Below are 18,284 nucleotides of genomic sequence, written 5' to 3'. Positions count from 1 at the left end.
GGTTATACTGCTGCTGTAGCTAGTTAGCCTGCTCCTATTACTTTAGCTAAAGATGAAGAAAATGATTGCAAAGCAAGAGAAACACTCTTGAGCACATTATCAGATCAACAAATCAGGGGGTTATCAGATAGATCTACTGCAAAAGCTATTTGGGATCATTTGGAAACACCGAATGAAGGGGATTCCATAGTCAAAATTGCAAAACTTGAAAGCTTCCGAGTCAGGTATGAACATCTGAAAATGGAAGAAGATGAAAGAATTTCTGCTTTTATGGAAAGAGTAAATGAAATTGTTTTAGGTATCAAATGTTGTGGAGGAACCTTGAGTGAAGATGAGATTGTTTCAAAAATCTTAAGAGGTTTGCCACCGGCATATAAAATGAAGGTTACTACTATTAATGAGTTGAGAACAATGTCTAATACATCAGTAACTAGGGATACATTGATTGGAAAACTTTCAGCTTTTGAAATTGAGGAATTTGGTCTTGTTGCTACTATAAAAACTGATTTGGCCTTCAAAGCATCAACATCATCTGCCCATCTTTTGATAAATCTGACTGGAGAGCCTTTTATGCAAGAGAACTTGAAGAAACCAAGAAGGAGAATGAAGAACTTGAAGAACTTGAAGCACTATTTGCAAGGAAAATGCCAAAAGGTCCAATTGGAAGTAAGTATGAAGGTAAAGCACCCTTTAAATGTTTCAACTGCAATAAGATTGGTCATATGGCTTCAAGATGCCCTGATAGACATGCTAGACTAAGAGAAGAAGCTAGAAGGACATACAAACCTAATCTTGAGTATCAGAGATAAGGATTTAAGAAAAACAAAGATAAATCTTGTTACATTGCTGATGAAGGTGTGACTGATGATTCTGATGAAGATTCAGCAGACAATGGATGGGTCTTTGTTGCTATAACAAAAGATGAACCGGTACCTATTGCTCAACCGGTAGAACAAGCCCTAGCAGCTAAAGTGGAATCAAAGGATGAATGGATTATTGACTCAGGATGCTCACATCACATGACTGGAGACAAAGGTAAATTCTTGAACTTTCAAGAATACAATGGAGGTTTAGTAAGATTCGGAGATGACAAAGCCTGTTCAATCAAAGGTAAGGGTTCAATATCTCTTGATGGTAAACATAACACTGAAAATGTTTACTATGTTGAAGGATTAAAACATAATCTTTTAAGTGTTGGTCAATTAGTTGAGAAAGGTTTTCAGTTACAATTTAAAAATGGAAAATGCAAAATCATGAATAGAACTGGTTTGGAAATTGCAACCAGTAATCAGACTAGAGGTAATATCTTTCATTTGAATAACAGTGAAAAGGCATGCTTAATTGCTCATATAGATGAAAGTTGGCTATGGCATAAAAGACCATGTCATGTAAATTTTGATTGCATGGTAAAAATTAGTACTTCTAAGGCAGTTAGAGATCTACCTAAAATTGTGAAAACTCAGAATACAATTTGCAAGGAATGTCAATTTGGAAAATAAGTTAGAGCTAGTTTCAAAAGTATTCCAGAAAAATCCAATAATGCTCTTGATTTAATTCACACTGATTTATGTGGTCCGGCTAGAACTAAAAGCTTACAAGGTGATAGATATTTTATGCTAATTATTGATGATTATTCTAGAATGTGTTGGGTTACTTTTCTCAGAGAAAAATCAGAAGCACTTGGGAAGTTCAAACTATTCAAAGCAATGGTTGAAAATGAAACCGGTAAGAAAATTAAATGTTTAAGATCAGATCAAGGAGGAGAATTCACATCTAGAGATTTTAATACATTCTGTGAAGTAAATGGAATCAAAAGACAGTTATCAGCACCTCAGACACCACAACAGAATGGAGTTGTTAAAAGAAAAAATAGAACTATCTTGGATGCAGCAAGAAGTATTTTATCAGAAGCAAATCTACCACATGTGTATTGGAGAGAGGCAGTAAGCACTGCTGTCTATACATTCAACAAAGTTCACATCAAAGGTGAAATCGGTAAGACCCCTCATGAACTATGGTTTGGTAATACTCCTATTCTTAAGTATTTCAGAATTTTTGGAAGTAAATGTTATATTAGAAGAGATGAGTATATTGGCAAGTTTGATCCTAAAAGTGATGAAGGAATATTTCTTGGTTATTCATCTAAGAGTAAAGCTTATAGATGTTTTAATAAAAGATTACAAAATTTTTTTGAGAGTACAAATGTAAAAATTGATGAACAATTCAAAGGAACTTCAAGGTATATAGACTCTGAACCGGTAACAGAAATTATGACAAATGAACCAACAACAAATTTACCGGTACAAAATGATGATCGAGTTACTCTGGTATCATCAGAGGATACCATAGTAATTGAAGAACAACAACAGACTAAGACACCCTGGTATGTAAGACTGAATCATTCTGAAGATCAGATAATTGGAAGTAAATTTAAAGGAGTCATGATAAGAGGAAGATTGGCAAATGAAGAGGTATGTCTTATTTCTCAAATTGAACATTATCTATCAATGAGGCATGTGAAGATAAATTCTGGATTAAAGCTATGGAAGAAGAATTAGGACAAATTGAGAAAAATAATACATGGACATTAGTTCCCCGGCCTGAAAATAAAAATGTAATTGGAACCAAATGGGTATTTAGAAACAAACTCAATGAAGATGGTAAGGTTGTCAGGAATAAAGCAAGACTAGTGTGTAAGGGATATTCTCAGAAAGGAGTTGATTACAATGAAACCTTTGCATCGGTAGCCAGAATTGAGGCAGTTAGATTATTCTTGGCCTTTGCAGCTCACAAGGATTACAAAGTTTATCAAATGGATATTAAATGTGCATTTTTGAATGGAGATCTTGAAGAAGAAGTTTATATTGAACAACCTGATGGATTTTCTTTGACAGATAACAATGATATGGTTTGCAGATTAAGAAAAGCTCTGTATGGACTAAAACAAGCTCCAAGAGCCTGGTATGCAATATTGGATAAGTATCTTTTAAAAATTGGTTTTACTAAAGGAAATGCAGATAGCAATTTATATTACAAAGTAACTAATGATGACATCTTGATTATAGAAGCATTTGTTGATGATATAATCTTTGGAGGAGAAGATGGTTTATGCAAAGAATTTTCTCTTAAAATGCAGCATGAATTTGAAATGTCTATGATTGGAGAAATAAAATTCTTTTTAGGACTGCAGATTTTACAAACTGATAAAAGCATATTTTTGAGTCAATCTAAGTACTTGAAAGAACTACTTAAGAAATTTGGGATGGAAAACTCTAAACCGGTAAACACACCTATGACTACAAATGACAAATTATCTCAAAGGGATGAATCTACACCTGTCAATCCAACTAGATACAAATCTATGATAGGAGGTTTACTGTATTTGACACAAACCAGACCTGATATTATGAATACAGTATGTATAGTTTCTAGATTTTAGAGTAATCCTAGAGAAAATCATGAATCAGCAGTAAAAAGGATTTTCCAGTACTTACAAGGCACAACAAATCTTGGATTATGGTATCCTAAAGATGAAAATTTTGATCTATATGCATACACAGATGCAAACTGGGCAGGAGATGTGAATGATAGAAAAAACACCACTAGAGGAGAATTCTTTCTTGGAAAGAGATTAGTTTCTTGGCTAAGTAAGAAACAGAGTTGTACATCTTTATCAACAGCAGAATCAGAATATGTTGTAGTAGCAACAAACTCTACACAGGTACTTTGGCTTAAGCAAATGTTGAAAGACATAAAGGTAAAATGTAAGGAACCTATTATTATATATTGTGATAACACTGCAACAATTGATATATCTAAGAATCCAATATTACATTCTAAAACAAAACATGTTTCTATCAAACTAAATTTTCTAAGGGAAAAAGTTGAAGAAAAGGAAATAAAACTGGTTTATGTGAATACTAAAGAATAGCTTGCAGATATTTTTACAAAACCTTTGCCTAAGGAAACTTTTGAGTATCTCAGAGATCAGCTCGGAGTCTTACCTCCACCGGTAGAGACTTTGACAGTTGATGATTGTCATCAACTGACAGAATTAAATGGACAAATCTTTTATTCCGGTATTTGATGAGGAAACTACTTCTCAGGGGGAGTAGTTGGTATATTGAATTGGTTGGTATTTTGTATGAACTTGACTTTGGCGTTTGATGTCAAAGGGGAAGAGATATATGGAAAACCATTAAGGAAAGATATATTGAAAAATGCATTATCTTTTTGAGGAAAGATTGGTATGAGAGTTTGGTATAATTACTCCCAGGGGGAGAATTGGTTTCTATACTTGGCATTTCTGTTTTGGCACTTTGATGGTTTTTCCATCTTGTGTTGCCATCAATGCCAAAGGGGGAGATTGTTGGTATTTTGGTATGGTTTTGTCATTGATGTCAACAGCTACTAAATACACCTACTTTGGAGATCCAGCAACATTCACCGGCAATCAATAAATAGTTCAAAACAGTCACCGGTATATGGTTAACCGGCAGGATATAATGTTCACTGATACCTGTATTGACATAGAAGACACCTGGTAATGTCAAAGAAATCATGTGGACACCTTTCTTTGAAGTAATAATCATTGACATATTCTTATTTGCATATTTGCTTTTACCGACAAATAGGTCCAGGTTATCTAGGGTTACACCGACAGGTTTATCTTTTCCAGATTAGCATGGCACGCTATGGAGGTGATTTATTATTGTTGTAAATGCATTAAGCCGACATGTTCAATCAGTTATTGCATCAGATATTATATTATTTGTAAATGTTTTATTGTAATATCTCGTAGAGCTGACCTACTAAAATTGGTCTTAGGGTATGGTATAAATGTAAGATCTTATTTGTAAGATCGTGTGTGGAATGTGAAATAGAATTAAGTGAAGGTATATGCGAGATCAAGAAGAGGCATACACGAAGACATCATTTGAAGGTGAAGTTAGGTTTTTGTAAAAGCACATCAGCATTACACTGGTATTGAATCCAGCATATGAAGATGCTATTTTGTGCAGTACATTCTCATTGGATTTAACCATCCAACCGTAGTCAGTTTGACTCCCATTTATGTTTGAGCAGTGAGCTCTAGGCTGTTGGCCTTTCTGCATGTGTAGACCCCTTTTGTACACTTACTATCTGCAGTAGTAACATTTGATTGTGGGTAAGGTTTCCCACCATGGTTTTTCCCCTTACAGGGTTTCCACATACAAATATTTGTGTCATGTGTTGTGGATGACTTTATGTTTAAGTTTCACGCATTAATTCTTACCGATATAGCAATTTTCTGTTAACACTGTTTACCAGCATACTTAACTGTCTTACCAGTACTAAGCATTGAGTTGGTTAATAAGGTTTTGGTTTGAATCTATTAGACAACTGATTCACCCCCCCATCTCAGTTGCCCCCAGGACCTACACTCCTAAGTAGTCAAATGCTAATTTGATCCTTGTTTCTCAACCTCCCTTGCCATTACCCACATGCAGAGAAGAGCCTTACCTTTGCCAACCTCGTTTAAAATGTTATCGATTCTAAGCTCAATTGTTCTTCTTCTTCTATCAAATTTCCTAATGTGATCAATTTATATGATGATTTTGATGATATAATTGAAGCTGTTAATTTTGATTTATCTTGAATGTTTTCATAGGTATTAACTTTAGCCTCTAGTGACACACTTTGTGATTTATCATTAGAGTATAGTCCATGTTTGTCACAAGAAATAGCTCCATCTACCATACTAGTTGTAGCTCCTTTTCAATCTTTTCCACCATTTGTATATAGTGATAAGAAATGTTGGGAGGTTGAAGATTTGCTAGACTAGCTTATTTATACAATAGTTGAGCTTTATTTTGTATGCTTGTTTAAATGTAATGCGATCTCTCATAATTTGGCATGTCTTCTTAAGAACTTTTTTGATGACCCTTGATTTCTCCATTGATGTAAGGATACAAAGAGATCAAATTTGTCATAACATTACTTTACTTGCATCTCACTTATTCTATATATGTCATATACATTGTTTTTGTCTGTGTTGTTTTGTTGTAAAAATGCTTTTGTGTTGTCTATTGGGGAAAATGCAAAGCATTGAGATATTTTTGGTCTCTACCATGTTAACCCCAAAATAACTTTGCTCATCTAAGTTGATCTTCTTCCATTTCTCTTGTAGTTATACTACATTTGGGGGATGAGGTCAATTCATAATAATCATATTAATATACATGATTTATTTGATGCACATACCAACCCTAGATAGTGGATCCCTTATGTGATATTTCATGTCCTATGACCACTGCATTTTTTTTTCCGATGCTTGAGGGTATTTCATTGTTCTAATGTGCTTGTCTTTTGGATGCATGTATGCTACCTAAAATATTTTTTTCCTGGTAAGGCGTACACAACCACTTTAACATGGGGTCATACACTTTGTGCACAGACCACAAGATTTATTTGTACAATTTGACCAAACGCCATGTTGTTCTTGGTGCAATTGCAACACCCATTTTGCAGTCTCATATCAATTTTTTCTTGGTGCAAAATACAACACCCATTTTGTAGTCAGATTTCTAGATTATCATGTAAGTATAGGATATTTTTTGTAATATTTCTTAGCATGAGTCAACTAGCATAACAAAACTTGCTAGACCTGTTTGACTCCCTCTTCTCTAATAAAAATTGAGGGCATTCTTTTTTCTCTTATGGATCCTAGTAAGTATCCTATGGTCCTTACTAGTCCTATGATGCTATACCATTCTTGCATGCTCCATGTTTATATGTATTACTTATGTTGATTATGTTGCTCCTTTTATCTTGATTTTAGACTGATAAGATCCTAAAAATTGGGGGATTGGTGTTGTCTTACCTCTTTAATGTCTTGATGAGAATATTTTTATGCTATTTTATACTAAACTGAGAGTATGAGCGTAAGGTCATACTCCTACTAAAGTGGGGGTTAAATGTAGTATCATAAATTTTATCCCTCTATAATATTTCATTTATTTTGGGCTCACTTTGGTGGTTGTACCTCATGCCCTTGACTCATGCATTATTGTGCTAAGCTCATGACTATTTCTAGAAGCTAATGGAAATCCTCTAGTCATCGACCTTGATTTTAGCCCATGCTGCTAGGACTATTAAACCTAGCACCATAGACCTCCTAGACTCTAGTACATAGTGTCCTAGCCCAAGCATTTTGGTTCCAAATTTTAAATCATGATGGTCATGTTTGCAAGTAGTTGGAAAGTGCCCCTAATTTTGACCTTCTATTGAAATTAAACTTGAAAAGGTGTAAGCTGTATATAAATACAACTACCTCCCCCATTTGAAATCCTATCACACTTTTTTTCACATCAAGCACTTCAATTGGGTACTCAATCAAGCATCTTCAAGGAAATTGAAGTGAAAATTTGCATACAAGCACTTAATAATTCAAGTTCCACAATGATGATTAAGTTATGTGTTCCTCTATGATGGAGGCATACATTAACACCTATCAAGAAACATCAACTTTGTGTAAGGCTTCAAGAGAAGAATTTCATATCAAAGGTACTATTTGTCATTCAATCATTTTCTTTAAGGTTTTCAGGCTTTTTCCCACAGGATAATAATATCTTTGTCATCCAACGTTGCTATAGTGGAGGTAGAAACACCAACATGGGGTTTGACTTAGAAAAAATCCTATATAGCACAATCATTTTCTCTCTTCTTTGTTTGCAAGTTATAGATTTGATAGCCAAAAGTTGCAGAATTATACAAAGAAAATTGAGACATGTTTACAAACTTTGAATAGGTAAAAAGTATAGCTATAGTAGAACACTTTTTGGCTGAATTGGGGGTGAACAATTTATAGTGCATCTAGATCTAGAATCTAAAAGCATAGCTAACAGAAGCACCTTTAGGTCTAGATATCATAGCTCCATACTCCAACACTTTCAACCCCAAATTTAAGTTACAGGTTCCTTTCTACATCCCATTTACAGATATGTACCTTTGTGTTAGTTTTTTGTTTAATATCTATCTTTTTCTTTGGCAAATTGCTACCAAGGGGGTTAAACCCATTGCATTAAAAAAAAAAAGAGTACATGCATATATATTAGTAGATAGAAAAAACAAGGACTCTAATAGCCTCATTGATCTCTTGGTATCTTCCCTACTGCTCAAGAGAAACCAAGTTCTCATTTACTTCAGATGTTTCTAAATTATTATTCATTACACTATTCCTCATGATTGCAATAATGTCAACCATAACCTTGTTTCAGATGACCTCCTCAAGTCTAAAAGAATTTGCCACCAATCCTTTAAAAGAGTTAGATATCAACTTCTTCAATGCCTTCACAGTCTGTTCCTATAGACTAGGAATCACTAGGTGATTGATGGCCTTCTCAGTAACATCATGATCACCAATAGCCCTCACAATGTTGTAAACAAAGGATAACAACATCCTGTGAATGGGAGTTATCCAACATCTTATCCCCTATAATCTTTTGAACGAAATCCTCCTCCACAACACCACTTAAAATGAAAGCCTCTTTTAACCAAACAATGCATCAATACTTTATACACGATATCATTTTATAATCAAAGCATAAATAATTTTCGGTCAATAAGTCCCTTCAGGCCATTTTGTTTTTGGCCCAGAGCTATGTGGATTGCTACTCACTATTTTCAACCTATATGCGTGCATGGAGAGACTAGAGATTCTCTTATAGATTATCTACTCTTACAATCTTATTGCAAGGATTAGTCCATTCCAAGCATGTAGATAATTTCATTTTGATTGATAGCATGATTGGAGGGAAAGTTCGTGTTCGTATTTCAAGGCTTTTTGAGAACATGTTTGATAGTGTACTCTCCAAGATCATTCAATATCTCACGAATACCATCTAGGCTTCTAACCAGATACATAATTTCCAACTTGGGGCTTTCCCTATGATAACAACACAAACCATATTCAGAGATTCACTTTATTCCTTTTTCCTTGCATAAATTTAGACCAGCTAGAAGGGCAGCCTATTCAACACCATTGTTCATTCCATGGGGTGGCTTAATTGATCTGCCCCAAATCAACTTCCTAGAATCATTTCTCATTATGAACCCAGCTCTAGACAAGCCTGGTTTTCTTGCAAGGTGCTATCAAAATTGAGTTTTAAACAACCATGTGGAGGAAGATACCATCTAACATTCTTATGATTATTATAGTTCATGATTGTGTCTCTCCTTGGGGAAATTAAGTGTGGCCATTCTTTAGTCACGTGATCATTCCAAGATGTGAATGTATGGATATATTTATTTGCCACCTTGACATTAATATGCTCACAGACTACCACCTCAATTTTATTTAAAATTAGCACCATGCTTGTCACCTTATTGTTAAATATTTGGAAGTTCCTCTGCTTCCATAGATACCAAATCAGTGTGGTCGAAATTGCATACCACAACCCCCTCACATTGCATTTTTTAAAAGCACTTGTCAATTTGTGAATATTTCTCTTAAATTCCGTGAGAGAGGCCCACTGTAATTTATTTTCCCTGAGAAAAAATTGCCAGCATTCTTGGGCCACCTCATACTATACAAATAGGTGGTTTAAAGTATCCTCTTGTTTGCAACACATTGGACATCTGGAGAGGTGCAAGAAGCCAAGCTTAATCAGATGATCACTAGTACGATTTGGTTTTAAACTGCCAAGCATGCAAAGGCACCAAACTCTAGGAGAATGTGTGAATCTCAACAAAGCTCAGTTTGCAATCCACACTGCTCCCACACTCTTCTTATCACTTCATAGCCAATCTTGGGGTAATTAATACTTACCTTTTTTTTCCGCACACCAAAATATTTTGTCTTCCCTCCTAACTAAGACTAGGTGTCGTGATATCAATTCATCCATCAAAATCTTTCTACGGTTCGCATCCAGCATACCCAAATCCTTCCACTTGAAAGTAGCTATACGGTTATTCCAAGAAACCACAATATAATCCCTAACCTTCTCTCTAATAATTAGTATAGTAATCTCTCTTGCCATAATCATACCAAGTAGGTCAATTAATGATCTATAGATGTTCTAAGAGTGTCCAAAAATCAACCTTCCTTTCATCCTTTATCCTCCACGGAAGGTGCTCGGTAATGATATTATTGCATTTATTCATAAAATTTTATATACTAGAGCTGTTGGGTGGGTTGGTGATGGTCAAGATCCATTCTGGGAAATCCTCAGCAAGGTATTTATTCGAAATAACTTAACACCATAAGGCACAAGGATCTTTGTACATTCACGATATGAGCTTTTCTCCCACAACTCAATTTTGTAGCATAATGTCTTTGATCCCCACACCTCCCTCATACTTGGGCCATTTAACAATATCTCAGGCTACTAATGGGATCTTATGCTTTTCATTTTTTTCCATCCCAGAGAAATATTCCTTTGCTGATTGGTTATCTCCTTCACAAATTTGTTCATGATTACCACAGTAGAAAGCATATATATTGGTATGGCAACAAGCACAAACTTGATCATTCTTATTCATCCTGCCATGGTACAAGCCACCTACATTCTAGCACTCAATTTTCTTCCCACATTTCTCCACCACTTCATTGCATAGTTTTTTTTTTTTTCACTTAACCAAAAAAAGCTGGCACACCCAAGCATGTTGTAAAAAGCTTATCGATTGTAAAACCTAGTATTGCAACGATTATCCTTTGCATTGTTTGTCCTGTATTCAAGAAGAAAATCCTTGAATTTTCTTTATTAATGTGTTGTCTAGATGCTAAAAAATAATCTTCCAATACCTACTTGATACATGTGGCTTCATCCATAGAGGTCTGCCCATTGTATCATTTAAAAAAAGATGGTGCAAAAATGGGGGAAGCAAAGGAACCACTTTAATTCTAGTTTAAGAACTGGACATGAACAAAGTAGTGATCATCCTACTTAATGTATTAACCATGCTAACAAAAACAAATTAGATAATGGATAAATCACATGGGTTACTATTGATTAATACAAAGTATCAAGGAGAGAAGAAAAATCCATAAACCCATTCAACCCATTTATTATAGTGTAGATGTATAAATCTGACCACTTTCTTAAAATGAATATTTAATATTTATTTTAACTCTATTCTCCTTATTAATTAAATTCTATTTGATTAATTTCTTCACATTCATCTATTTGATTAAATGAATTACTCAATTTATTTAATTAAGTTCACCTAAACTTTTGCTGAAAAGAAGAGGTATTGTTTGTGTCTGCTCCTGAGGTTTACAATAACAAGTTTAGTTTCACTTGATAGATCTATCTACAAGTCTTCACCTACAACCTCCACTTTTGGTGATAGCTCACACCGATGCTCAAACTTGCTTCAATTGCTCACTCCACCCAACTACTCATTCTCAAACCCTGTTCTTTTAGCATTCAACATACTATTTCAGAGTACATTAGGAGACTCCAACATGGACATGTGGAGCAGCAAGATTTGTTCAAGGTTTGATGGTCACACTTGGTTTAAGGCTCATAGCCCTTAACTTACTCAAAACACCAACAAAGGGTCAAAAACTCCAACTGAGGCTATGCACTATCCAAGGTCTTATTTCTCATTTTGTTTTACTATTTTAAAATGTCCACATAAAGTCTCATGAGCCCCAAACTCCTCCTTGCAATCGGGTTCTAAAAACTATGTGTTATGCAGTCAAGGGCTACTAGCCCGTGGAGGGCTATTTGACCAATTTTTGTTCACCCTACCCAACAATGGGCTTCTCCTCCCACAAACTTGTTTTGGATGGTGTGTAATAGGTCATAGAAAGGAGATTTTCATGGTTTTAGGTTCCACCAACTTAGTTTAGTGACTGTCCACAAAATTGGGCTTAAAAGTAGGGTTTTGGAGGGTTTTGGAGTGTAATCACTGGGTTTGCATTCTTATGCACCACTACAAGTGCCTAGATCTTCATAAGACCTCTAACATGTCTTCAACATGTTTTCCTTGCCTCTTACATACAAGCATTTTGCCAAACACTTGGCAAACAAGTGAAAAATTAGTAAAATTGTCACTGTCACAGTCAAAACTGTCCCTTTATCAGTCAATCTGCTGCTACCTCTTTGGTCCTGCATGACAAGGAGTTTGAATTGAAAAGTATACTTCCATGAGGTCTGTAAAACATTGATGAACTCTCCAATTGCATAGCCTTCATAGTTACAAGGCTTGGATCATACTTTGAAGCATTCCATGAGCATTTGACAAATACAATTCACAAAAATAGTGAACTCACTATTTTGCTTACAAGAAGAGAATGATTAAATGGAACAAGCTATTATAACACATCAATATGATGTTTAACATCCTTGGCCATATTTCCAAACCTCTGTCCCATTCATTTGTTCACTCCAAATTGCTTTTGGGTGCAAATCTTGAGTTTTTGTTCATGCTACTAGCCAAACAATCAACACTTGCCTAGTATTCGCTCAAGTCCTTCTTCCAACCACACTTTTGGCACAAAATAGAGTATATTTACAGTATATACATGAATTCCAACTTGACTAAATCCATTATGTGGGATCCCAAACCTGGATTAGTCAAGTGGTGGCATCTTGGAACTTCAAACCTTTGACAGGGCAATGAGCACACAGAAGTAAAACTATTTTGTGCAAACCAATTACCAAAGAAAACCAATATAAAAATTAACTAGAGAGAATTATACAATTGTTATGCACACTTCCCAAAGGTACAGTATAGACAATGGAGCTATAGTATGGACTATTTCACAAAGGAAGGAAAAACCAATCATAAAAGCCAAAATGTCATAATTTTATTAAAAAGCTCTTGCTTATACAATCACTAACCCTTTCCAAGGAAAAGGGAGGCCTTTTATATTTTTTCTAGTTGGTTATCGAGCCTTAGTATGAACATGAGGCTTCCATAACTTCATTTTGCAAGAAAATGACAATTTTGACAACTTTTCAAGCCAAATGACAACATTTCTTGTTCCAAAAGGCAATTTTGACAATCTAACCTTATCTACTTGTCTAAACAACTTAGACATTCTTAAAAACACTTGACAAACATGTTTCAATTCTCTTGAAGGCATTAGAAAACCTTTTTGGCAATTTTGCACATTTTTGCCAAAAATTGTCAACTCAAAGCCTGAAAGGCAAAACTTGATCTCTTGAGCCCAAAATGAGATCAAAACCACTAAAAATGACACATAACAACCTAACACAAGACATTACAAATAAGTAAGTATAAAATATTCAAAAATGGGAGTTTTACTCAACTAGGTGCTCCTGCACCAGCCCATATGTCCCCCCTCCTCCTATTGATCCCTCACCTCGAATGCAACATCCAGATATCATTTGTGAGGCAACTTTACAGACCATATTGACTATTCATTCTTTGAGTAGCATTTTGGTTTCTCAGGCTGGGTCAGTAGCTTAGCCTACTTTTGATGGTAGCAGTGCATCCGGTGGCACTAACACGTCATCCTCGGCTCTATACATATGCATGTCCCATAGATGTGTCATGTGTGGGAACATATGCTTGGATCCAGTTGGACAGCCTGTTGATCCTCCTACAGACAATGCAGATTACTAGGTGCATGAGATGCATGATACACCAGATGTTATGACACAGACTAGAGGATACCCTAGGGAGTCCTCACATGCTAGAGGCGAGGAGGAACCGTCATCATACATTGATGATGTAGTGGTAAGATTCATATTTTCACAGTTCATGCTATATTTTAAATGAATATTTATAATCTAGATAATATTAAGTACTAATTTTTATTTACATGGTCTATTTAACAGTTGATGACTGAGGAGGAGTTGAGACAGATTCATGAGGGCACCTTATCGGCCATTTCATTTGGCCTTGATAGCTTGACGGTACATATATTATTACACCTAGTCATTTGTATTTTATTGTACATACATGCTCATCATTTATATTGGTATTAATTAGATTATGTATTAACTTGCATGTATATCTTATTTTACTCTTGTAGGGTACAAGAAGCACGAGTGCTGGGCAGTGTGATTTAGGATCTGGTAGTGCAGTTGGAGATAAGGAAAAGGTAATTCAATGCAAATATGATTGAATGAATAGTTTAAATAACTTATAGTGATTATACACATCTAGAAATAGATTGATAGTTTCATATACTTGTTGTGTATATGTACAAAGAATTCTTGGCTTCACATCCTTGATGACTACACCTAGTATACCTGAAGATGAAGAAGAAGAAGAAGAAGAAGAAGAGATGCCTTGAGTACATGTGTATTTATTTTATTTTGTGTTTAGTAGATATAATTTGTTATTATTAGATATAATTATATGCTAACTTGTATCAATGTCATGTTTCTGAACATATGTAGGTTGTGTATGAAAATATTGAAAACATACCTCCTCTATTGAAGACATACATCAAGAGTCCTGCAAAGCCAAAGAGAAAATGTGTGTTAGGGTTTCAAGCATATCCAAAGCAAATATGAACTAACAATTATATGTAGATTTAAATACAAAAGATAAAGGAATAAAATAAGACATAGATAACACAGAGATTTAACGTGGTTCACCCAGAATGGGTTACGTCCACCATACACAGCCGTCCAATCTTTCTTATTATCCAACAAAAATAGTACATCAACCTTACAATTCCTTAAGCATCCTAGCCGCTTATAACATGCATTTTTAGGGCAACAAATAAAGTCAACCTTTTTAGGGTTTTATTACAATGTCGGTTTTCATCAACAACAAAAAACAAAGTCGACCTTTTTAGAGTGTACAACACTTTGCTGATCAGTCACCACATTTCAACAATCTCCCACTTGGAGACTAATCAGGCTCCACACCGAACAATCTCCCACTTGGAGATTGAAACTACATGACACCACTATACATGCAACATCTGTTGGAAAAAAACACTAGGACTCGACTAGTATACATTCCACAATTATCAATCAAGAAGACCAACAGAAACTGATGAAGAAATCAGCTTCTCCTATGGAACTTCCTTCGTGAACATATTGACAAGATTCTCACTTGTGTGAATCTTCTCAAGCCGTAACTAACCCTCCTCCAAAACAGTCCAGATGAAGTGGTACCTGAGCTGAATGTGCTTTGTCCTTGAATGAAAAGTAGAGTTCTTCACAAGATGAATGGCACTCTAGCTATTAGTATACAATGGGTGATCCTCCTGTGTCTTACCTAATTCTACCAGAAAACATTTTAACCAAATCATCTCCTTGTTGGCTTCTGTAGTAGCAACATACTCAGCTTCAGTGGTTGAAAGTGCAACAACCTTTTGCAGCCTAGAAATCCAACTGACTGCAGTTACCCCTATAGTAAAAACATACCCTGTAGTGCTCCTCCGTGAATCAATATCGTCTGCCAGATCAGAGTCAACAAATTCACTCAGAGAAACATTAGATCCTTTGAAACATAATGCCTTCGTAGTGGTTCCTTTCAAATACCGAAGAATCCATTTCACAGCATTCCAATGTTCCATACCCGGATTACTCATAAACTTGCTCACAACTCCCACTGCATGTGCAATATCTGGCCTTGTGCATACCATTGCATACATCAGACTGCCAATAGCTGATGAATACAAGATGTTAGACATTTTCTTTACCTCTTCCTGTGCCTTTGGGCACATATCCTTAGTCAATTTGAAATGACTAGCCAAAGGTGTACTAACTGTTTTTGCATCCTGCATGTTAAATCTTTTCAACACCTTCTTTATATACTCACTTTGGGACAAATTCAAGGTTCTATTTTTTCTATCCCGTGTAATCCTTACACCCAAAATTTACTAAGCTGCACCCAAATCCTTCATAGAAAATGACTTGGCTAATTTATATTTAAGATCATTTATGTGTTCCATGTTAGACCCAGCAACAAGCATGTCATCAACATAAAGCAACAAGATAATATAACTTCCATTATCCAATCTCTTAAAATTTACACAATGATCAGAATGACATCTATGATAACCGTGTTCATCCATGAAGCTATCAAATTTTAAATACCATTGTTAGGGTGTTTTCTTTAGGCCATACAAACTTTTCTTCAACCTGCACACCAAGTTCTCCTTACCTTTGACCTCATATCCCTGTGGTTGCAACATGTAAATTTCCTCCTCCAAATCTCCATGGAGAAAAGTTGTTTTCACATCTAATTGTTCAAGATGTAAATCATCTATAGCCACAAGACTAAGTATAGTTCTAATTGAAGTCATTTTTACAACTGGAGAAAATATTTCATCATAATCTATACCCTTTTTCTATGCAAAACCTTTTACCACAAGTCTGGCCTTATATATTTTCTGAACTCCTTCCTCCTCCTTCAGCCGATAAACCCATTTGTTAGGCAAGGCTCTTTTTTCTGTAGGTAAAGGGACTAAGTCCCAAGTCTTATTTTTCATCAAGGAGTCCATCTCCTCTTTCATGCTTAGCTCCCACTGTTGTTTGGCATCCACCTGCATTGCTTCTTCATATTCTTCTAGTTCACTAGAATCAGTTAATAATATAGAATACAAAGAAGGAGAAAATCTTTCAGGGGATCTACTTGACCTCGTAAAATGTCTAACACTTGCAGGAGTTTGTGGGACATTCTATTGTTGCTAAGCATCAGGTACCTGTGGTGTTTCATTTTTAGGAATCTCATCCAACACCACATATTCTTTCTTGTCCTGTTCATGCTTCTTTTCCTACATTTGTTCTTTATACATAACCTTCTCATTGAATATAACATCTCTACTTCTAGTTATTTTCTTATTTTCAAAATCCCATAACCGATAGCCATATTCATCTATCCCATATCCAATGAAGGTACATTTTTTAGATTTAGCATCAAGCTTGGTTCTGTTTTCTTTATCAACATGGACAAAAGCTTCACAACCAAAGGTTTTCAGAAAAGAATAATTTACCTTTTTACCAGTCCATGCCTCCTCTGGAATACCACCATCCAAAGGGGTTGAAGGTCCTCTATTTATCAAATAGACAGCAGTATGTATAGCATCTACCCAAAAATGTAAGGGCAATCCAGCATGCAATCTCATGCTCCTCGCGCATTCCATGATAGTCCTATTCATTCTCTTTGACACACCATTTTCCTATGGAGTTCCTGGAACTGTCTTCTACGTTCTAATCCCATTTAAGGAGCAGTAATCTTCAAATACCTTGCTACAATACTCACCTCAATTATCCAATCTGAGACACTTCAACCTTTTTCCTGTCTCATTCTCAACCAAAGCTTTCCATTTCTTAAAAGTTTCAAAAACATCTGACTTTTGTTTTAGGAAATATACCCATGTTTTTTCTGGTTGAGTCATTAATAAAAATAACATAATAGCAAGAGCCACCAAGAGATGATACCTGAGTCGGTCCCCATACATCTGAATGCACAAGCTCTAACTTCTCACTCTTCTTCTCTTTCCCAACTTTGAGAAATCTGACTCTTTTTTGTTTGCCATAAACACAGTTTTCACAAAACTCTAAATCAATCTTCTTTAGTCCTGGAAATAGATTTTTGGAGTGAAGGATTTTCATCCCTTTCTCACTCATGTGCCCAAGCCTATGGTGCCACATTATCGAATCTATTCTTGCAACATCTATTGTTGTTGTCCCTGTAGTAACTTTATCTGTAGCAGCTAAGGTAGAGTAATTGTTACCAATACACAGATATAATATGCCTACCTTTGCACCTTTAGCTACTACTAATGATCCTTTACTGACCTTCTAGATATTGTCTGAGAAGGTAACTATGCAACCTTCACTACCTAATTGCCCTGCAGAAATTAAATTTCTTCTTAAGTTAGGAACATGTCTTACCTCCTGCAGAAACCAGTCATTACCATTCTGCAACTTGATATTTATCTTTCCTTTTCCAAAAATTTGACAGGTCTCATCATCACCCAAATATACCTATCCAAAATCACCTTGAACATAATCTAGAAAATATTTTCTATGGGGTGTAGCATGAAATGAAGCCCCAGAATCTATTACCTAGGAATCATTAACATTATCCAAACATAAGATTAAAGCATCTTGTAAAGTATTACTTGCAATATTAGCTTCTTTATTGTCATTTTCATTTTTGTCTCCTTTATTTTTCTGGGACCAATAGTTTTTCTTTAGATGACCAGGCTTTCCATAGTACCAGCAATCTTTCTTTCCTCTAGATTGAGAGCGTCCTTTCTTTGACTTCCCTCATGACTTTTCATTCCAAGGGCATTTTCCTCTTTCCTTTGATCTTCCTCTATTCTCCACATTCAAAACACTACTTGATGATGTTGG

Source organism: Cryptomeria japonica, chromosome 7 (assembly GCF_030272615.1).
Source record: "Cryptomeria japonica chromosome 7, Sugi_1.0, whole genome shotgun sequence".
Lineage (NCBI taxonomy): Eukaryota > Viridiplantae > Streptophyta > Pinopsida > Cupressales > Cupressaceae > Cryptomeria > Cryptomeria japonica.
This window is presented reverse-complemented; position numbering follows the sequence as displayed.